This window comes from Muscardinus avellanarius, assembly GCF_963383645.1.
Source record: "Muscardinus avellanarius genome assembly, chromosome: 6".
In the NCBI taxonomy this organism is placed as follows: Eukaryota; Metazoa; Chordata; class Mammalia; order Rodentia; family Gliridae; genus Muscardinus; species Muscardinus avellanarius.
In genome coordinates, this window is record NC_137791.1 from 15315196 (window position 1) to 15338537 (window position 23342).

Consider the following 23342-nt stretch of genomic DNA (forward strand, 5'->3'; position numbering starts at 1 on the left):
GAATAAAACAGAAAAGAAAATAATCATCCATGGATCCCACTATTGCTAGGACACCTGCTACAAAAGCCAACTTTGACCTTATTCCAAAATACATTTTTTCTTTCTGAGAGAAAAGGTAATGAAGACTCTCTCCTAGCAAACATAAGTATGTAGAGCACAACCCTAAAGATTGTTTAGTACAACCTCTTACTTTTCAAAGAACTCAAGATTCAAAAAAACAAAAAGACTCGTCCAGAGTAGCAGCCCCAGGTTTCTGTCTTCTTCCTTCCTGTCTGTTGTTCATGAAATAACTCTTCTACACTTAAAAGTGATGATAATTTTATTATAATTATTGTAACCACGACCTCGTTTTAATTAACATAAAATGTTATGGTTGGCAATTATAATGAAAGCTAAACAATACTTTGAGCGGGTGTGGTGGCACATGCCTGTATTCTCAGTCCTTGGGAGGCTGAGACAGGAGGATCACAGGCTAGAAGCCAGCCTCAGCAACTCAGTGTGGCTCTCAGCAACTTAGTGAGGTCCTGTTTCCAAATAAATAAATAAATAAATAAATAAATAAATAAATAAATAAATAAAAAAAAATAGAGCTGAGGGTGAAGCTAAGAGACCCCTGGGTTTAATCCCTAGCACCACACACACACACACACACACACACACACACACAAACACACACATACTAAATAGGAAAATAATTAAACAAATAATAAATTACCACATTTTAAGATTCTGTTTCTTTTTCTGAGCAAGAAAATCCACAGAACAGATGATGCCATTATGCCATGAATGCAACACCATAGTTTCCTTTGAGCTTTCTTGTGAAGATGGGTCACAGTTCACCCCCCAAATCTGACACGTTGCTGAACTTGTGTGTGGGTGAGTTGACTGAATCAAAATTTATAGGATACTTCATTTTGTTCTAGTCACCTTCTCCCCTGAAATTTGTTCTAACTGTAGGTTGAATATCATTGGTGCATTCTTTCGATCAATTCCTTAGAAACACTGATATTTTATTATAAAAAGGATCAAAAAAGAGAAAGAGGGCCGGGTGTGGTGGTGCACACTTGTAATTCCAGCATTTGGGAGGCTGAGACCGGAGGATCGCGGTTGGTAAACAGCCTCAGCTACTTAGTGAGGCCCTTTGCAACTCAGTGAGAGCTGGTTTCAAAATAAAGAAAAGAAAAGAAAAGAAAAGAAAAGAAAAGAAAAGAAAAGAAAAGAAAAGAAAAGAAATGGGCAGGGGGTGTAGTTCGGAGGTCGAATATCCCTGAGTTCCAGCCCCAGACCCGCCAAAATAAAAAGAGAAAGAGAGTAATTAGTATGAATAGCTTACCAACATGCTAATTACAATAAGGAGTATCAGAAGTGGAAAGAAAACACAGCCGTGTTACTTGATCTTGACAATTCCTAACAAAACAAGGGTACAAATGTTTTGAATTATGTTTATAAGGGAAATGGAGTAGTCAAATCCTGGTTGCATATACATAATGAATGTCATGGTACAATAAAAATAAAGATGATATGCATAGGAAAAGAAAGCGACTTATTGTTAAATAGCATATTAAGATTTTATGCATCTTGGCAATTTTCAAATCAGTGACAATCACAATACTGACTCAATCATTTGACATTAATATAGAATACTCAAACATCCATCAAGAGAAAGAGGTACTCAAATTCTGGGATGGGTTTCAATAAGTAATGACAACACTTCCCACTTAAAGCATGACATAACAACCAGTTCCAAGTCATGGTGTGGCATTCTTCTGCATAGTTCATCAGTACCTTGTAGTTCATAAAGAGTTCAATGTGACTTCTCACTAGTACAATGGATTGTTTTTATTCTAAAGGTTTGAGACTTTCATTGCCAAAATTGATTTTCTCTGACAAATAAAACTTCTCTTTTTCTTCTGTAAAGGAACTGTCTTAACATTTTTGTGTGAGGAAATTAAGCCAGCTTAATTTCTTAGAATGCATAGCCTAGGTATAGCATTCTAATTTTTTTCACTGAACTAATCCAAGTAATATACCCAATGATTTGAAACAATAGGTAGACTCTTCACAGTCTCCTCCAGGACTATGTAACAGGCTGATATACGAAATAATGTTCACAAATATGAATTCAAAGATGGAGTCGAGCAAATCATATAACCATATACATCTGTTTTCCTCCTCTGTGACTCGAGCCTCCTTTTCTGGATTAAACTGTGTGATACAATTGATGTAAAGTGCTCATCACTGTGCCTTATATAAGGTCACTGCCTCTTCCTTCCCCCTTCTTCATCCTAGTAGTAGTATGGGTACAGAAGCAGCTTGAGTAGAATCACTATTGCCATTAATGTATCAAATTATACTTAATTTGAATTCTCTCCAAAAATATTACTGAATCAGATATCCAAGATTACAATAAAAGCATATGGGATCTGATGGGATATGCATTTCAGGAGTGATTGAATGCTCACTGGAGATAGACTTAATAATAACAGATGTTGCTATGAATCCTAAAGCCCTAGCAGTGCTGATTATACAAATCTATAACTATTGCAATACAAGTGAACCTTTCACAAATGCTAGAGTAGTAGAATAAGCAGCCGGGCGTGGTGGCGCACGCTTGTAATTCTAGCATTGGGGAGGCTGAGACAGGAGGATCACAGTTTGCAGACAGCCTCAGCTACTTAGCGAGGGCCTCTGCAACTTAGTGAGACCCTGTTTCAAAATGAAGAATAAAAAATAGGGCTGGGGGTGTAACTTGGTAGGATGTTCCTAGGTTCCCTAGTACTGCAAAAAAAAAAATAATAATAAGCAATATGCAACGGAAGTAAATTTCTGAGCTATAACTCTATCTACCCCCCTCCCCTTTTAACATCTGGCTATTTGTTCAATGATTTTTCTGCCTTTTTGAGTTTTTTACTTTCTCTCCTACTGGCTCCCAACTGGTGGCTGAGTAGGATTAAAACAAGGAGCTTCCTTAACCTAGAGATACTATTGAATTCTACCACTATATTTCTTCCTCCAAATCATTTTAGATTGGCAGCTCGAGAGTACCCCAAAATTTGTCTCCTCATCTCACATTTACAAGAGACAGAATGGTGAATCTTGGCTACAACTGAACGCAAGACACTTCAAATCATGGTTCACCTGTCATTAAAGTACAATATAAAAAGAATATAAATATCACACCTCTTTTTAATCAGAAAATTAAAAAATGAAGTATTAATTTTATGTTCCTAAAAGTCCCTTCAAAGATGACTTTATAGGAATTTAGGAAAATAATTTATTCTTATCATGCATTGGGTTCTTGGGAGCTAAGTAATAATAGCTTAACCATTATTAATTACCCAAATTATGCTGGATTTCAACAATGGAAATTCATCACATCTTCATAGAAGAGATATTAAAGAGAATTTAGGTTTTTCTCATATGTGGAAAGTAGGGAGTAATTGGGATAGAAGAGGGATTCCAGATAATGGAGAAGAAATTTGAGTTGATCCAGGCAGGTGGGCTAGGGGGAGGGGCAAGGGAGAATCAAGGAAGAAATCACTTCCTTTGGCATTATGCATGTATGTGAGAATACCAAAGCCAATCTCAATATCCTATATGGAAGGGGGTTAGTGGAGAGGGAGCCAGGGGAAAGCCAATAGTGCTGTCATCATCACTATGAATTACATGATGATATAACACTATATTTCACCAATAAAAGTATTAAAAAAGAGAGTTTTGGCTAAGAATCAAGAAACACAAGTTCTACTTCCATCTCAGTCATTAATTAGCTATGTGACCAAGTACACATCATTTCATTTTTCTGGATTTCAGCTTTTTTACTGAAAAATCAAATTGGTCTCCTCAAGCTATTTCATAATATCTACACTTAAGGTCCCCAAATCCTATTCACTTCTCCTATTCCGTTATAGGCATGGTCGGCCATCAACTCTTATATGGACTCAAGGAAAATTTCTCCTTCATACTCCCCACCTTCCCATCCCCAGTCCCCTCTCCCTGCAAGGAACCAAATGCACGCCAAACTTGAGGACTAACTGAACAACAAATCCAACAGAAAAATATTATATCCTTTCCTAGCACAATTCATGTGACAACGAGGCTGCAGGTATAAATACCTCAATCTACACAAGTTAAAGAAAAACCTATGACATTTCAGAGAGTATTGCTGGATCATTATCTGCTGGTGAGAGCAGATACTTGAAAGAGAAGGAAAAGAATGATAGCTCATGGCTGCTGAGTGTTTTGAGCACAACCTGAGGTTCCCCTATCAGCAGAGAGACTTAAATATTGAACCATGCCAACAAGATTTGGAAGAACAAGAAGAGGTAAATCTCGGCAACACAAATCCATAGCTTCTTCTCACCTAGGCTTTCAGATAAAAAGACATCAATAATTGAGTCCCTTTAACATCTGCCTTTAAAAATAACTCCCCGAATGCTTCCTAATGAAATATTCAATCTCACAAGCTGAAACCTATAAATGATTTTAGAAGACAGAAGGAAAGGAAATCGTCTTTGTTAGAACAGTTTTTGAACAAAGGGGAATTTAATGATGCTCTTTCTCTAAACTTACTCTGCCATCCTTACTAGAGCAGAAGGGCACATGAAGCGGGTGGTGGGGAAAACAATACATCTGGAAATGTTAAACAGCAAACTAGAAGTAACTCCTCTTCTCTGGAAATGCCACAGGATGCAGACCAACAAATGGTGCTGTAAACATCCAGGGAGAAGCCATGGTTGGCACTGACAGTCTTTGTGAATATAAAGTAACACCACAGTCATGCACGGGGGTCTGCAGCTCGAGATGTACCTTGCATTTAAACCACCTCAACACGTGCAACTAGAAAAGAAAAACCTCACTGGACAGGAAAGTAATCAAAGGCCAGAAGTCAACAGTCAGTGAGCAAATGCCAGGATGGTGCTCTTCCTGGTGACACAAGAATGAGGCAGTGACAGATTTACTTAAGACAAAAAGACCAACAAAAGTAAGAGTCTAGGTATGTAGCACTGAAGATGGATCAAATGCATGCATGGATCTCTGTTATGGACCAAATGCATGCATGTCAGAAGCGACATCATTTTTCAAACTAAGAGTCAGATAAAACTTTTCAGTAGTTCTTAGTATCTTAATATTAATAGCTAATACAATCTGGGCATGGTGGCACACATCTATAATCCCAGTACTTGGGAGACTGAGTCAGGAGGATTCCAAATTCAAGGACAGCCTTAGCAACGTAGTGAGACTCTCAGTAATCTAGAGATCCCCTGTCTCAAAGCAAAAAATAAAAAGGGCTGGAGGGTTGCCCAGGGGTAGAATGCCTCTGGGTTCAATCCCCATTACCATAAAAAAGCTAACATACACCAAGATTTAGTCCTGAAAAATTTGTGGTTCTCATTATAAACTCATCTCTAGAAATTCCGCCCCTTGTCATGAGTTTAAACTTTCCTTCTATGAATATCAACCACAATTCTATATTGGCAAGTTATCCTCAATTTCCCTATCCAAAATTCCAAATTCCTTTGGTCTTATGATCATCACTTCACATTCTGTAAGCCTGAAACCTAACTCTTCATTTCCTCAAACTCAAATTTACTAATATCAGTAGCATGTCATTTTACTAAACCACTGTGAACCGAATTCAGGATCCATACAGAAACGTTTAAGCAGAAATTAAAATAATGAGGCTGGTCCAGCCATCAGACTCGACCAGTACAACTTGCTGTTTCTTATCTTGTACCCCTGAGGCCATGGCTCAAGGGACTGGCTGCTTAGGACCTAGGGAGGAACGACTTCAGGTGAACCAGGTGGAACCTCCATGTCCCCCTAATCACTTTTAAAGGTGTAAGGATCAAACCTGGCATAGAGAATGGCGCAAGAAGCTTTAAGCAAAGGATTGGTGAAGTTAGGCACTGCCTATCACTCTGAAGGATTGAAGAAGGACTATTACTGAACCCAGGAGTTCAAGGCCAGTAGTAATACAGGTAGACCTGTTAAACATCCTGGAATCTTTGAAGGGCACGTGTGGCAAGAGTCATGGCTTTGCGCTTTGAAAGGCAGCTTGCTGGTTGGATGCTCATGGGATGATAGAAGACATGGCATCAATTTTAATAAATTTCTGAAAAAATCTAGAAAAAAACCACCTAAACCACAAATAGTCCATTTCTGCCTGTGCCTTGTCTTTATCCTCAAATCCGTCACTAAGTCCTATTGAATCTTCCTCCATGTGTCCTCCAGGCATGGTTTCCCAATAGCAACATCCCAGTGGACCAAGTCTCCCCTGTTATTCTTGAAGAATCAACTTCCTATTTTCAAGTATCTTTGTCTTCTATTTCATCCAATTTAGTTCTCCTCCTAAAGCTCTGTTTTCACTATTTTATTTTGTTTCCCATGTTAAAAGTCATTTATTGCTGGACTTGGTGGCATTTGCCTATAATTCAGATACATGGAAGGCTGAGTGAGATAGGGGATCACACATTCGAGACCAGCCTTGGGAATTTAGTGAGAATCTTAACAAATTAGACAGTCTTAAAAAAAAAAAAAAAAGGCCAGGTGTGGTGGCTCATGCCTGTAATCCCAGAATTCAGGAGGCTGAGATCTGAGGATCACAGCTCACAGACAACCTCAGCTACTTAGTGAGGTTCTTTGCAACTCAGTGAGACCCTGTTTCAAAACAAAAAAGAATAAAAAATAGGACTGGGAGTGTAGCTTGAAGGTAGAATGCCCCTGAGTTCCATTCCTAGTACTGCAAAAATGCAAAAATAAAAATTAGGATGGGAGATAACTTGGAGTTAGAAAGTCCCTGGGGTTCTGCAGTACTACACACACACACACACACACACACACACACACACACACACACACACACACACTTTAAAAATTTACTAATAAAGTATATAAGTATGGTGGTGCACATTTGTAATCCCAGTAGTTGAGAGGCTGAAGCAGGAGGATAACAGGTTTTGCAGACAGACTCCAGCCTCAGCTACTTAGTGAGACCTTGTTTCAAAATAAAGAATAAAAAAATGGGGCTAGGGTGTATCTCAGAGGTAGAATGCCCCTGGGATCAATTACCAATTACCAGTACTGCTAATAACATTATATACAATTATGCCCTACACATAAAGGTTGAACTGAATAGCCTGTCTTTCCCCATCTTATATTCTGAACTGTCAAGTTTATAGACAGCTCGGTATTTTTATTCAAATTGATCTACCTCATCACACACCATTAAACAATGGAGGATGGTTTAATGGAAAGCACAGTGAAGTTTGAGTAACAGAGTCTGTGGTAATGGGGCTAGCTCTCTGTGTAGTAAACAGCTGAGTGACTGGAACAGGTAACTCAGTCTTTTATAAAGATTTACCAGATATAACATATAAAGACTATAAACTATATTTCTTTTCACATAAGATTGTATAACCAAAAGCAAAAGGTCTTAGGTCTTAAAAATGTCTTAATATCTGGTAATGAGAATTACAGTTATATAGTCTATGCCACAGAGCTTTAGAACACATTATAGAAAGACTGACCATCAGTGCTTGAGACTACTTGGATTGTCCATTCCTCTTTATTGCTAAAAACTGTATTACCCATGAATGCAAATAAACCAAAACAAAGTCTGTCCTTTACAGGCCTTATTAAAAAATATAATAAGTTATATGTTAAAACTTGTTTTAATAAAAATGAAATAGAAACTATCTCTTTGAATTAAGAAACATTCTATCAGCAAAGTGAGAAAACAAGGTTGGCTTCTTGGAAATGCCTTTATCCGGAATCGAAAACAATCAAAATTACTTTAAAATGAATATAATATCAAGATCTGCCAGTAAGATTACAGTGGTAGGTAACAAGGAAACACAGGCCACACCATCACACACACCATCACACACACACACACACACACACACACACAATTTAGCTATAAATCTGGACACAATACATGCAGCTAGAACATTTGAAGACTTCGGAGATAAATAATATCAGGAAAATTGGAAATGAAGGTTGGAATCTTAAGTCTCACTGAGCTAGCAGTGAGGTTACCATTTCTCACCTCTAGTATCTCTTGGAATAGACTCAAAAGAGCCTCCAAACCAAAGGTAAGCATCAGTGTAGGTAGATAGCATCACGGTAGAGGGAAGAGGACTCCTAACACTCAATAAATGAATGGAGAATTCTTTCTTCTTCTCCACTCTCTCATGCTCTAACTCCCAAGTAATCTTGAAGTAAGAGTCGCGGCAGCAACACAAATGGCAGAAACCAGGACCCACAGGTTTCTATGAAAACCCGTTGGTTCCTATAAAATTATAATATTTCCTCTGTGATTGGAACAGTGGGGATCAACAAAATTGTGGCATGAATGATCTTTACCTCTTTTTTTCCTCCATTCTTCTGCCACATAGCCATAGAAAGAGGATGGAGTTTCAGTGCAGAGAGAGTAAATAAAACTCAAGCTTTCTGTCTAGAGGATCAAAAGGGAAAGCCAAAAAGAGAATGCATAGACCTTTTGCTTTTGGTTATACAATCTTATGTGAAAAGAAATATAGTTTATAGTCTTTATATGTTATATGCATAGAATGCATAGACCTCATATGAAGACATGTATCAGAAACCTCGAGAAATGATTTATGGGGCAGATCACCATCCAGAGAGTCATCTGGAAAACAGACATAAATGACAGATCCAAACAATACTATGAAGGTTTTGAAAATAGAAGTGAGATCGAAACCAGAGAGTTCCACAGGACATCATGTTAATATACAAACATCTAGGAATGAACAATCGGAAACCAGATTTCTTTTTTAAACAGTGTACACACAGCTAGTCCAAGATAAATAAAAATTTTAGGTATAACTTGAACAAAAATGCATATCTTTGTGTTGAAAATTATAATTGTTAATGGAAAAAATTAAAGAAGGGTCAACAAATTAACATACTTGCATCATGGGTTAGAAGATACAGCATTATAAAAATGTCATTTCTCCCCTGATATATAAAGTTAATGTAATACTAATCAAGTTCCAGTAAGATTCTTTTTGCAGATATTTATAAGCTAATTTGAAAGTTGTAAGGAAATAGAATAGCTGAGATAATATTAAGAACAAAGGATGGAAACAGCCGAGATGTCCATCAACAGATGAATGGATTATAAAGCTATGAGATATGTACATGATGAAACTGTGCTCAGCCATAAAGAAAAACACAGTTACATCATTTACAGGGAAATGGATGGAACTGGAGAGCATTATGCTAAGTGAGATTAGTCAGTCACAAAAATAAGAAATTGGATGCTCTCCCTAAGATGCAGAAGCTAGGGGGGGAAATGGTCATAGGAGGAACGCTAGATGAAGAAGGAGATTCTATAGATGAGAAAATAAGGCGACCTGAGGGGATGGGAGGGGTAAGAGGGAAATTCTTAATGCACATGATGTACTTTAGCAAACATATCAATATCAAACGCTAAGCCAAACATGAAAAGGAGCGAGGGGGAGGGAATGGGGTGGGGATTGGGTAAGCACTAATTGGGTGATGTGTGCATGTGTGTCTCCACCATCTTGTACCCCATTAAGATGTAAGACTACAATGCACCAATAAAAATTTAAATAAAAGAAATAATAAAAAATGGAGAAATTGCAGTAGCTAATTTTAAGATATACTCTTTCAAAATGATGTAGTTTTGATGAAAGAGCAGACAAATTTAAAATCAAATCAAATAAAGAAGCAAGATGGTCAATTGATTTTAGACAACTAAATGGGGTAACACAATAGACTTTTCAAATTATATTGCAACAATTACATATCCATTTGTAATAAAAAAATAAAACTGTGCCTAAATGTAACAACTTAAGCTATAGATAATTTAAGGTTAATAGACCAAAATATAAAATATAAGAACATAACTTTTAAAAAATGATTCAGAGAAAAATCTTTGTGAGCCAGGCTTAGGCAAAGAGTTCTAAACTATGACACTAATATCATGACCTAAAAACAACAAAAAAAGTAAACTGAAATTAATCAAAATTGACAAGCTTCATTCTTTGAAAGAAATTATTACAAGAAAAGATAAGTTTCCATCTAGGAAAAAATATCTTCCAATTACTTATCTTATCAAAATATCTTCAAATTACTTATCAAAACATATAAAGAGCTCTCAATATTCAACAGTATGAGAGGAGTATGGGCAAAGATTCTATCCCATTTCATAGGCTCTCTCCTCATACTCTTATTTACTTTAGTACACAGAAGCTTCTTATTTTGATTCTATCTAACTTATTAATGCTTGGTTTTATTTCCTAAATTAAAAAGGGTCTTGCTAATAAAGTCTTTGTCCATGACTATATGTTGGAGAGGTAGTTCTATGCTTTCTCCTAGTATTTTTGAAGTTTATAGAGGTGATTTCTTTCTATCCCTAATTTCTTCAGTGTTCCTTTTTTTATCATGAATAGGTGTTATATTTTATGAAATTCCTTTTCTGTATCTCTTTAGATGGTCATCTGATTTTTGCCTTTCATTCTGTTTATGTACTGATGTACTACAAAATATCTAGACTATCAAAGAACTCAAAAAACATAAAAATAAATTAACCAAATAAAAAAAATGGTCAACTGAACTGAATAGAAACTTCTCAAAGGAAGACATAAAAATGGTCAACAAATATATTTTTAAAAAGTGTTCACCATCATTAACAATCAGAAAACTGCAAATCAAAACTACACTCAGATATAATCTAACCCTAGCTAGAATGCCAGTCATCAAGAATTCAAAAAATAATAAATTCTGGCAAGGGTGTGAGAAAAAAGGAGCACATGTACACTGTTGGTAGGACTGTAAATTAGCACAACTTCTATGGAAATAAGTGTCGGGGTTTCTTAAAAGACTAGGAATTGAACCACTATGTAAGTCAGCTCTACCATTCCTCAGAATCTTTCATAAATTCAAGTTAAAATACCATAGCGATGCTTGTATGTTGGGAGCTAGAAAGGAATATAGGAAAAGAAGTAAACTTTATGATAATAAGGAATAAGACCAGTAGAGTATTGGAAGGGATTTGGGAAGGAGGAGAAAAGGGGGGAAAGGATGCATAAGGAAGAAAACTGACCAAATAATAATAGGTTTCTCTATTATGTAAGGTATCACCATGTAAGGTATCACTAACAACCTTACTTGTATGTATATGGAGGGAGAACAGGAGTAACGGGACAGATTAGAGGAAAAGCTTACCAAAACATGTGTGTGCATATATGTATGTAGCACTTTGACTCTCACTACAATGTATAATCATATTTTGCAAATAAAATTCTAAGAAACTCAACAGTATAAAACCAAGTGACTTAATAAATATGCAAAAACACTTATACAGCATGTTTTAGAAAAGCATGTATGAATGGAAAAAAAACACATGAAATTTTCAACAGTATTTATCATTAGGTTTGGATGAAAATTAAAATCACAATGAGATGCCACTTTGACACCACAGAATAGCTGGCAAATATTCAGAGAGATAGAAACCCTTATACATTGTTGACATGGAAAATGGCTCAATTGTTTATTATAAAGCTAAATATTTGCCATATGACCCAGCAATCCAATCATAGATATTTACTCTAGAGAAAGGAAAACTTAGGATCACATTAAAAACTACACATAAAAATTTTAGTAGTCCCATCCATAATCATGAAAAACCAGAAACAATCAAAACACCATTTATTATGAATGATTAGCTAAACTGTGGAATATCTGTGCCACAGAATATTAGTCATCAATAAAGAGAAACCTTTATAAAAAGTAACTTGGCTGAATTTCAAAATCATTAGTCTGACTGGATGAAGCCAGTTTCAGAAGGTGATATACTATACAATTCATTTGTTCAATTTCTTCCTCAGAAAGAAAATGCTGATCTAGGGGTTTTTGTAGGTGGAGGTATGAATTAAAGGGGCAAGAGAAGAGAATTTCTTTGTATCCTAATTATGGTGGTGACTATGAGAATTTATTTATGTGTTAAATTCTTAGAACTGCACAACAATAAAAAGTCAATTTTGCTCTATGTTAGTTTATGAAATAACATAAATGAGAAAGGACACAGCCATTTTCCCTGATAATAAATTGTCAATAAAAACAGCAATTTGCTCTGGGAATATAAAAACCATATTTATTAAATGGTTGTCCTCTTCCATGTCAACCCAATCTAAATCCTGACATTTAATTGGGATGCCAGAGTCAAAGTGTGAATTTTATGCCATGTACTGTGCTTATGAAATATATGAGGACATTAGAAATTTTATATATGAATTAAAAAAAAATTCCACCTGGATAATGAGAAGTACAACATTAGATGGAAGAAGAAGATGCTAATTCGGGGAAGCACAAGAGATGTATGAAGCCAATGACTCCCGTCACACCAAACATCAACTGGCCTCCCACTGCCAAACAGGACTCATGCTTACACTTACAAAAAAACCCACTATTGCTAAGATTCTCTGTTAGATTTTATTTATTTATTTGTTTACATTTCTAATTTTGAGTAAGAAGGAAAAGATTGGGGAGGAAGAGTTTTCCACATATTAAGCAGAGGCTACTGAGAAAATGGGATTATGTGATTATATACAGATGGATGGGGAAAACCTAACTTCACATATATAATTTAATAACATATACTATATAATTATATATATAATGAAATTATATATAAAATTATATACAATTAAAATATACTTATATATTCTTTTAAGGCCAAATGAAAGTGATATTGACAAGCTGAGCAATTTTGCTTTTGTTCATTCAACAAAACTTTTTACATAAATAGTTTGAAAATGTCACAAAATTAATCAGAATGTTCTTAGACACTCTGAAAACATCCAAAGATAACAAGCATGTACAATTGAAGAATTTAATTATTAGATAATTAGTATCCAAATTAATGATGTAACATATTCAATATTAAGATTTGCAATGTTTAAAAAAATTTGAAAAAAAAATTTTAAAAATTTTTTTGTGCTTTGGAGTTTTATGTCAGCTTTTTGAAGTAGGAAAGTATACAAAAAAGGTATTTAAAAGAAAGCTAGTATTAGAGGCCAAACTTATACAGTATATTAATATCATTTAAAAATATAATGTACTTCAAATCCATGCAATCAGAAATTCAAGAGTTTTAAATTACAGGGCGTTATATAGTCTGAAACTGAACAATACTTACTACCTATAATTTTATGATTAATTGAATTGGATTTGGTTTTAGTCTTCTGCTACTCAATTAAAAATGTTTTAGTTTTGCAAAGTTTATTTTCTTTAAATCTGATTTCTCACCAAAAAATGTTTTCAAATATATAAACCTTCATATAAAATATAAAAATAAGGTAAAAGCTACAAAAATATTCATTAACATACAAACATTTATCATTCATCTACCTGTACTATTAAGGACTATTTCATACACAAGAATATAACAGAGGAAGAAACAAAAATCTATAGACTCATGGAATTTATGTGGTAAATTATCGAGTACTATGTCAGAATCTAGTTAAGTACCTGAAGTAAAAACTAAGCAAGGTAAAAAGGTAGAGGAGAGCTGGTTTAGACTGCTGTCTCATCTTCAGTGCAAGGACTCTTTAATGAGAAGATATTTGAACAAACACCTCAGCAAAGCAAGAAAGCGAGCCATGTTTCTTTTTTGGAGCAAGATCTTTCCTGAAATAAGCAGATGATCTAGTGGTCTTGAAGCAAAACAGGGTTGCCTTATTCCAGCAAGGGAAAAGATACCAAAGGGGCTAAAACTCTGTAGGACTAGAAGACTATCAGAGGGTCATGCATTGGTTTCTTATCACCACATAAAAAATCACCACCCACTCTAAGAATAGTACACATTTATTATCTCACCATCTCTACATAACAGAAATTCAGTCCAGGTCTTCCATTCAGGGTCTAAGCACAGTGAAATAAGATGCAGGCTGGGCTGTGTTTTCATACAAGGGATTTAAGAGAAAGAAATAGAGAAAGTGGCTATAATGATAGGAGAGAAAGAAAAGAATGTCTGATGTCCCAGATACAAAGTGAAGAAAATAGTTTAAGGATGGAACAACTGGTCAACCACAAAGATATGACATGAAGCAGAGCACTGAGAACTGTGCCCTAAATTTAGCCACACAGAGCCACTGCTGCTTGTGATGGGTGTTATTTAGATAGCAATAGGGATGGAAGTCCAAGGAGGATGGGGTCAAGAGAATCAGAGGAGGTGAAGGAGAGGAGGCTCTTAATAAGGTTCTGCTCTAAAGAGAAGCAGAAAAATAGACTGTGAGTGAGGAGATATGTTAGGCTGCATGGCTTGTTGTCTGCTGATAGACACTGAATAGGTAATAATTTATCATTTAAGAGAAAAATAATTGCTTTTTGGAGAGGTAAAAAGAGGTGGAACCTATAACACTCATGGAGGGGTTGATTTTAGAAAAGAAGCTGGAGTTCATCTTGAAAGCAGAGGAAATAAGGCAGAGTAGAGAGGCAGTTTGGTAAATACAGCATGGGAAATTATCAAATTTCTCTTCTCAGTGAAACAGAAACCAGATAAATTCATTTAGAAAGGGGAAGAGGAGAGAGAAGTTTTGGAGGTTTTAGGAATGAGGCAGTATAAAAGAATGGTCCTAGAAAGTAGGACAAGGGTGTTAATAAGGGCACATATGAGGTTAGTGATCACGTATCCTAAGGCAACCTGTAGGCATGTAAATGAGGTGTCCCAACCTGCTCCACTGCAGGGATGCAAGCAGGTGAGTCGAACACTAGGTTTAGCCAGTTCTTATCACTGTAGTTTTAATAAATTAGTTAGCAATGTCCTTCTTTGCTTAAGAGAGTACAGTGGCAAGGAGAGCCAAAGAACAACTAGAAGGAGTATACTGGAAACATGGGAGGTGGAAGCCAAGTGGGATGCTTAACATGGAGGCACTGGAGGAATAAGCTTAGTGATGAGATCCAGGGGCTGGCTATGGGAGTGAGTTGCCAAGATAGGGTAGCAAAGAGCCTGAGAGGCCAATGAATTGAAAAGGTCATCCATGTGGCCACTGAATCCAAGAATCCAGAGAGGAGCAGCACAAAGAGAGACACAGTGTATGGCAAGCTACACTTCTTATGAAAGTAGAGGAGGTGACATCTGGAGGTGGCCTGGGTAACATGAAGAATTGGATGGTTGGAGGCCAATTGAGACAGTGGTCAGAAGATGCCTGTCCTATCCAGGGATGATGGGTAGGACTGGAGGGGAGAGAACCAGCTCCCAGTGAAATAAAGAGAAATTATGAAGGAGAAGACACAGGGCTGAGGGTGGACCTTGGGTATTGGACCCCAGCTGGGAGTGTGGGCTACTGTGGCCAGAAGAGGAGGAGGACAAATAGACCAAAAGATGAGTGGCCATGAGGGTGGAGGATGCCCTGGGAATCCAGGACTCCTGTATCGTGGCAAATCACCTGAGAACAAATAGCAGTTATAGCCTCAAAAATGAAACTCAGTTTAGTTGGCAAAACATGCAAGGGAAGACAGGGTAGTTCTACTTTTAAAATATCTTAAAGATCTGAAAGTTCCCATTTTCTCATTTTCTCTACCATATAATCTCAACTAAGTATTACTAAATCATCCGGTAATTATTTTAGAGGTCAAAATGTGACTGATTCATAGTTCAAAGAGTCTATACCAAACAATAGAGATTCCTACAGAACTTATTTTATTAAAAGGAAGAAAAGCAATTAAAACAAAGTTCAAGATTTCTCCTATAAATAAACAATGTACTATTTTTATTCATGCTAAATAAATTCTGAAGATGAGCAAAAAATAAAATTTTGTTCCAGTGTTTCAACACAAAGCACCCAGGAAAGTTTTTTCTTTGAATTTCTGAATCTCTCACCTTTCAGCCATTATTTCAAGATTTCTAATTATAAGAGATATATTTACTAGTAACTCAATGGTCTTTATTATATCTCTAAGAAAGACTCAATATAAGAAAATAATGTGTCTTGGTATTTGGTAGATGAAGTTCTAGCAGGAAGTAGAAAGATATAAATCTTGAAAGTTGGGGGATTCAAATTTTCACTTCAAGAGAGATTGCTCTATAACCATCTTGAGAAGCACAGTGATGTGTTCCTAATAAGAGGTTCATTGCTTTAAAATAACTCCAGATGTAGCCATTTTTTCCTGTTATTCTGAGATACACTTTTCAAAACTCAGTATTAGGACTTATTAAACTCAGAGAATTCTTACAGCCAAAAGTAACCTTCACCACCTTCCAGTATGGGGAAAATTCAAGAACAGATGGAACTAAAAGACCATACCTAATCCTTTTGTTTTTTTTTTAAATTTTTTATTGGTGCACTATTGTCATACGTCTTAATGGGGTACATGATGATAGAGACATACATGCACACATCAATCATTTAGCCCTTTTTCAATTCCCACCCCATTCCCTCCCTCTCTGTCCTTTTCATGTTTGGCTTAGTGGTTGATATATTTAGGAATGTACATCATCCTTTTGCTTTTATTTTTAAAAACCTCACAGAAAATGGTCTGGGTTTGGATTTCTCTGGATAGCCTGCACTTAAGCTCTAAGGAAATATGTCCTCTGGTAAACTAACCAATCTCCATTCCGGGCAAGATATATTTTGAGACAGTCTCATCTCTTCTTTTTAATTTCTCTTAGGCTCCTTCTTATAGACTATACTTTCTGCATAATAGCATGAGCTCTCATATATATAATTCCCTCCATATCTGGAGTTATGTCATTCTTTATGCACTGAGAAAACTGTTTCTTATAAACATCTTCACCTTCTTTCATTAGATTATGCATATGATCCATAATGCTCTGATCTATTCTGTGCTTCCAAATTACCTCTGCATTGAATTTTTTGCTTTCTGAATTGTAACCAGGGAATCATTCAGTACCATAAAGGATAGACAAGCTTCTGTCCATAGCTCCTGTCAGAACCCCAAAAACTTTATTTTCAGAATAGTCCTGGCAAGAACTGCATCCAGACATAAACTATTATCACCCCAGACTTTTGGAGTTCTCAGGCAGAAGCTGCATAGACTCTCATAACCCCTTTGACACGGGCATGCGAAATCTCACAAAGGACAGCTGTGTCTGTCACACAAACTGTCACCCTGAATTTGGATGTGTTGTATTTATTTTTATACTGGATTTTTACACATTACCAAACATAGTCATCAGTTTTACCTCCCACCTCCTTTCAAATTCCACTGGTATCTCTTGAAGTAGGTCTTATTTTTGACAACTTTAACAAACCTCATTCTAGAGGATGAAGTCCTGACTCTGGCTTTCCCCCAACCTGCAGCAAAGATGAACTTTGATATTTTCATTTATACTGATAACAAGAAGAAAACACAGTTGGTACAATAAGAGCATGATCTTGAATGTCTATTCAGAGAATTATTATTAACAGCTTTGGTCTTAGTCTGCACAGGCTGCCACGAGGAATCGCCACAGACAGGGTGGCTTAAACACCAGGAGTTTAATTTCTCGGTTCCAGAGTTGATAGTCTGAGATCAGAATATCTGGATATTTGGGTCCTGGTGAGGATTCTCTTTTTGATTTGCAGATGAGTTTCTAGCTGTGTCCTCAAATGATGGAGAGAGAGGAAGAGAGGGAAAATGAAAGAGAGAGAGAGGGGAGAGAGAGAGGAAGGGAGAGTGTGCAACCACTCCAGAATCCCTTTTTATAAGAGCAGGAATCCCACCAGGAGGGCCCATTCATCAGAATCTATTCATATCCAAAAGTCCCCCTCTCCAAACACTATCACATTGCAGGCTAGGGCTTAAACTTATGAATTTGGAGGGGTAAACGTATTTAGTCCACAAACATCTTTAAAACTCAAACTTTCAAAATTACCAGAATATAACAATATTGCCCATTATTCATTATTTTTCTTCATGGAGGATTCCTGTGAATTGCATTTATAAATATCTGTCAAACTTTATCTTAATATGACTTTGAATACTGAATAGGGACCACCTTCCTTCAAATATGCCTTTTATCTCAGTCCTACAAATTCTCGTGCTTATAAATTCTCTTCTCTCATCCCTTCTATTTTTTTTTTTTCATTTTCACTTGAATGAATAACAATGCAATTTTAGGTAATTTACTTAGCCATTCTGAGCTTAATTTTTTCATCTATAAAATGTGGTTAATTATATTACCTGACTGATAAGATACTTTACCAGTTAAACAGAACACTGCACAAACACTTGGTAAGTCCTGGTTATTTTCATGCTGGTTCTATTGGTAAAAGTGGCAGAAAAGATAGGATAAGAACAAAAGCAGCAATGATATTTTAAATCCTAGAATACTGCTTAGGTTCATCTTTTGCTTTGTTGAATAAGTTTCCTGCTGTACCAAATTGCCATTTCTTATTTTCAGTTTGGTTTTTATTTATGCCAATATGTATTTACCTTCCCACTGTGCTTTCCCCTCCATCCTGTTAAAATTTAATAAATTGACGTGTTTGTCATAGAATTGGGCTGGGGGGCACTGAACATTTTCTAGAATATTCTTTCATCACGAATATAAAACTTTAGTGATGGTTTTCTTTTCACTTCTTAGGAAGTGAACTCATTATAATTTAAAATACCTTCTTAGGCTTCCGAGAGCTGCCTCATTGTTTTCTCCATTAGCTCTTACAAATTTACCTAAACATGATAATATTTAAAACTGAATTCTCACTCTTTTTCTTAAAATCATATTTATTATAGCCTCTCCCTACTCAGCAGCAGACCCATTCTTCTCAAAATCGAACCTCAAATCTTTGCACTCATTTTTGCTTCATCTTTTGATTTCATATTGAACATGTATGTAATCATAAATCCTGTTTGATCTTTCATCTCGTACCCTCTGATTCAGGCCACCAGCACTCCTCACCTGTATGGGGATGGAGGCATCCCACCTGTTCTTTCTGCTTCTATCTTTATTATAAATTATACCATACCTTGTCTCTACTCAAATCCCTGCTGTGGTTCCAACTTCAGTCAGAGTAAAGAATGAGGCAAGCCCAATGACTTTCATCCCTGTACCAAGTGGGTTAACTTTTTTCTCTTTTTGTAATTCACCTGTGCCTCATGGACCCTGATATTCCTCCAATGCACCAAGCTTCTCTGCATTAACTATTCCTTTTCTTAGGAGAGGCTAAAGATTGACCCCAGGGACATTCTATCTGCAAGCTACACCCTTATCCTTTTGATTTTTTTATTTTGAAAGAGGGTCTTGCTAAGTTGATGAGGGTCTCCCTAAATTGCTGAGAACATCCTTAAACCTGAGATCCTCCTGTCTCAACCTTCCAAGTAATAGGATTACAGGTATGCATCACCATATCAAGCTTAGATATTCTTTTGATTGAACTGCCACCAAGATCGCTACTATAACCATGTCCAATTGACAGCTTATAGTTCTTTGCTGTTTTAAGTAATTGCTCAAATGTCACCTTCTCAATGAGATTGGCACTTAGCACCCACTGGACTAGACTGGCCATACATCTGGGGAGTCTGTGTCAAAAGATAAGTAGACATCAAACAGCCTGGAGCTGTTGGATACCCATGTTCAAAGAAAGGAGCTATTTCAAGCTTCAATGTTATAAGATATTCGGGTTGATGCTAATGATGGTAAGGTGAACAATATTTTGTAAGGGCTAATTACCAGGTACTATTTCAATTGAATTGCAAGTATTACTTTTTTAAATTTTCAAATCAACTTTATGCGATAAACACTACTTGTCTTCCCAATGAGAGATGATGGTTGTGAGATCCCAGGTCAACTCTAATATAAGCCTTTGTTTCTAAAAACTTCTCTAAACCGGGCGTGGTGGGGCACGCTTGTAATCCCCGCGCTTGGGAGGCAGAGACAGGAGGATGGCACAGGTTCGAAGCCAGCCTCAGATACTTAGTGAGGCTGTCAGCAACTTAGTGAGACCCTTTTTCCAAATAAAATATACAAAAGGTCTGGGAGTATAGCCCGGAGGTAGAAAGCCTCTGGGTTCCACCCCCAGTACCACCAAAAATAAATAAATAAATAAATAAATAAATAAATAAATAAAATAAAAATAAATAAATAAAAAACTTCTCTAAGACTTATCCTGCTATCTTCCAGGAACACAGAGGTTATCTAAAAAAGAAACTAAAACTTTTTCCTTGGATCATTACTAATGGGGTTCTATATGTAATGCAAAAACTTACTTACTTCTTACACACTCTCCTATCCTCTAGAAACAGGTCATAGATGGAGATGATCCTCAGGCCACTAAAACAGGAGTTTTGTGCTCACTACTTTGAATTCTTCCCTGGGAGATGAAAGATTGGAGTGCAGAAGTTGGCTTTCTCGAGTCCTGTGACTAGTCAACAGCACAACTTAGACCACAAATCTTAGGAAGGGTGGGAATTAGTTTCTAGTCACTGCTGACATCATAAATCTGCACAGTGATTCCAAGATCTGCAATTGGACCTCAGGAGTAAGTTTTATGTGCTAATTATTAATATGTGTGACTCAAAAATAAAATGGGGGAACAGAATATAATAACATTTTTATTACCTGGAATGAGTATTCAGTACCCAGAAGGAGTATTCATGTACTATTATAAAATATTACCTGTTTTCTACTCCCAGCTATTCTTTCAGTTTCATGGATGGTAAGGATTCTACTTTTAGAATTAATTCCAGAAGGATACCCTTCTTATCTCTTGGAAACTCCTTAGCCTCCCTTTATGACTTGATTCCATCTCTCTGTAGATAAGGCATTTGGTGGAAAGTATGTAGACATGGTCCTGTAAGGCATGATAAAGAACAAATGCCTTCTGGAAACTATACATATTCCCATTTTTATTCCCTTTAGCCTTGAAACTCAGATATTTGCTGCATCATTTTATGTCCATAACTAGCATTTTGTGACTCAAGGAATTTAAAGACATTACAGAGACAATCTCTGAGAAAATATTACAATTGTATAGCAAGTAATATAAAATCAGTCCTATGTGCTTATACCATTTCTTCCTCCTTGAAGCCTTCATACATCTTATATTGTCTCAGTCTATTTTTCAACCAAACTTGGCTAGAAAGAAAACAGTATTTGAATAGCACTTGCTTCAAGGACTAGGGGCTTTGGGGGAAAGGAGAGATGGCATGAATAAAAAAAAAATGATGTAAAACTCCTTTTTTCTATCAAAGTTAAGGGGATTCTTAACATATCTCAGATGTAGTTTATCTCGGACGTAGTATCATCATTAGATAGAGTGTTAACCAAAGAATTAACTCCTGGTGAAAGTAATGGAGCTCTAATGCCATACAAGTTTACAATGCCAGGCTTCCCCTTTCAATGCATTAAAGACCATTGTGCTGCCGGGCGTGGTGGCACACGCTTGTAATCCCCACGCTTGGGAGGCAGAGACAGGAGGATCACGCAGGTTGAAGCCAGCCATGCTCGCTGGCTTAGGGGACCATGTTTCCAAATAAAAATGTAAAAATAGTTCTGGGAGTGTAGCCCGGAGGTAGAAGGGCTTCCAGGAACCCCAGTACCACCAAAAAAAAACAAAAAAAAACAAAAACAAAAAAAAAAAAACATTGTGCTTGGGCATAGCAGCAATACCCATTTCTGGTGGCATGGGGCAAGTCTCAGTAGCCAAAAAAAAATCTCTTGTTAGCTGGATGTTCAGCTTGGTTTGCCCAACAAACAAGCAAATCCCAGAACCCTTAAAGACCATCTAGTCTATCCACTATGTGAGACCATTAAAAAATCTTCATTTGGATTCTAGATACAGGAAAAATAATCCCATTTCTAAGCTTAGGGTAAATATTTTTAAATCTGCTTCCAATGAGATAGACTATCAGAGAAATATTAAAAAATAAAGTAAAATTCAAATTATCTGCTCTGATCTTGCATGGAGAGATACGAACTAGATGATGCCTATTATAACTTAAAGTTGTTGGATTGATCAACTTGTATATTAAGTTTTAAAAAATGTGTTGGTTTTCTTATTTTACATGAAAATCATGCATACTCATTAGAAAGAAGTAACATTCTGCACATATCTTTTTTTTTTTTTTTTTTTTTTTTTGGTGGTGGTACTGGGGTTCCTGGAAGCCCTTCTACCTCTGGGCTATACTCCCAGACCTATTTTCTGTATTTTTGAAACAGGGTGTCTTAAGCCAGCGCGGCTGGCCTCGATCCTCCTGCCTCTGCCTCCCAAGCGTGGGGATTACAAGCGTGCGCCACCACGCCCGGCCATTCTGCACATATCTATAAGAAAACCTGGCCAGGCCTGGTGATAAACTCCTCTAAATCCCAGCACTTGGGAGGCTGAGACAGAATGATCACAGTTTCAAGGCCAGCATGAATTTAGTGAGAACCTGCTTAAAAAAGTAAAATATGAAAAGGTCTGGAACTGTAGCTCAGAGGCAGATGATGCTGTGTCCAATCCCCAGTACTACAAAAAAGAAGCAAAAAAGGAAAAAAAAGACAAATCTATCAGAGTGAAGGAGATTTTTTACATATAGCTTATGAATCTATAATTTAAGCTTATGTCAGTGGTATAGGCTGCTGAGTCTAGTCCATGGTATTACAAAAAAGAAGGAAAGAAAGAAACAAAAAAAGTGAAAAAAAATCAGCTGTATGATTTTCTTGTACCAAGTAACAAGTAACATTTACTCCAGGTCCAATTAAATCTGCATTTGATTATTTTGGTTAATTTCAAATAGTCCCATAATGTAACAAAATCATCCATTTAACACAACGTTATAAAGAAGAAGCCTTAGTTTACCTCATATTTTCTATGCAAATCTAAGAAACTTAAGTATATTTATCAGGAAATCAAGTGTTCACCCATCAAATTATTGGCTAGACCCAGCTGAACCACTCCCACCATAGCACACAGCATAGAGAACACAACCTGGTTATGTTGTCACTACCTGTATTTAAATAAAATAAAACAGACCTGCCTATTTTTCTTGTGTCTTACTTAGTATCTTTCTGGCTTTTGTCTTTTGACCTCATCCTATTTCTTTGTCTTCTTAAAATCTCATTTCCTACATTATTTTTATGTGTTTTCTGAGCTTTCCTTCTACAAATAAAATCATATTGTTCTTTCCCTGATGCTTCATCTCACCTAAGCCGAGATGCAGATAATCTCTTTAAGCCAGGTTGTCTGCTCAGCCTCAGACAACAGGCACCTGTGTATTCTACCTAATGAACAAAGGTAGAAAGCCCTGGGCTGAAGCATGCTGTTAGAGGGAACACATTGTCAAGGGGCTTTCTGTATGCCCTGCAGCAATTAATACCTTTAGTACCTTTCACACATGTATATGAGCTGAACTGTATTTATTTACTT

The 23342-nt window shown here is 36.5% G+C and overlaps 1 protein-coding gene across 6 annotated transcripts in view; it reads right to left on the reverse strand.

Annotated features, from left to right (window-relative positions):
* Nucleotides 1–23342, reverse strand: part of INPP4B (inositol polyphosphate-4-phosphatase type II B) — a gene marked incomplete at both ends in the record, with an annotated part of 387908 nt that overhangs the window by 230835 nt on the left and 133731 nt on the right. The window lies entirely within an intron of this gene.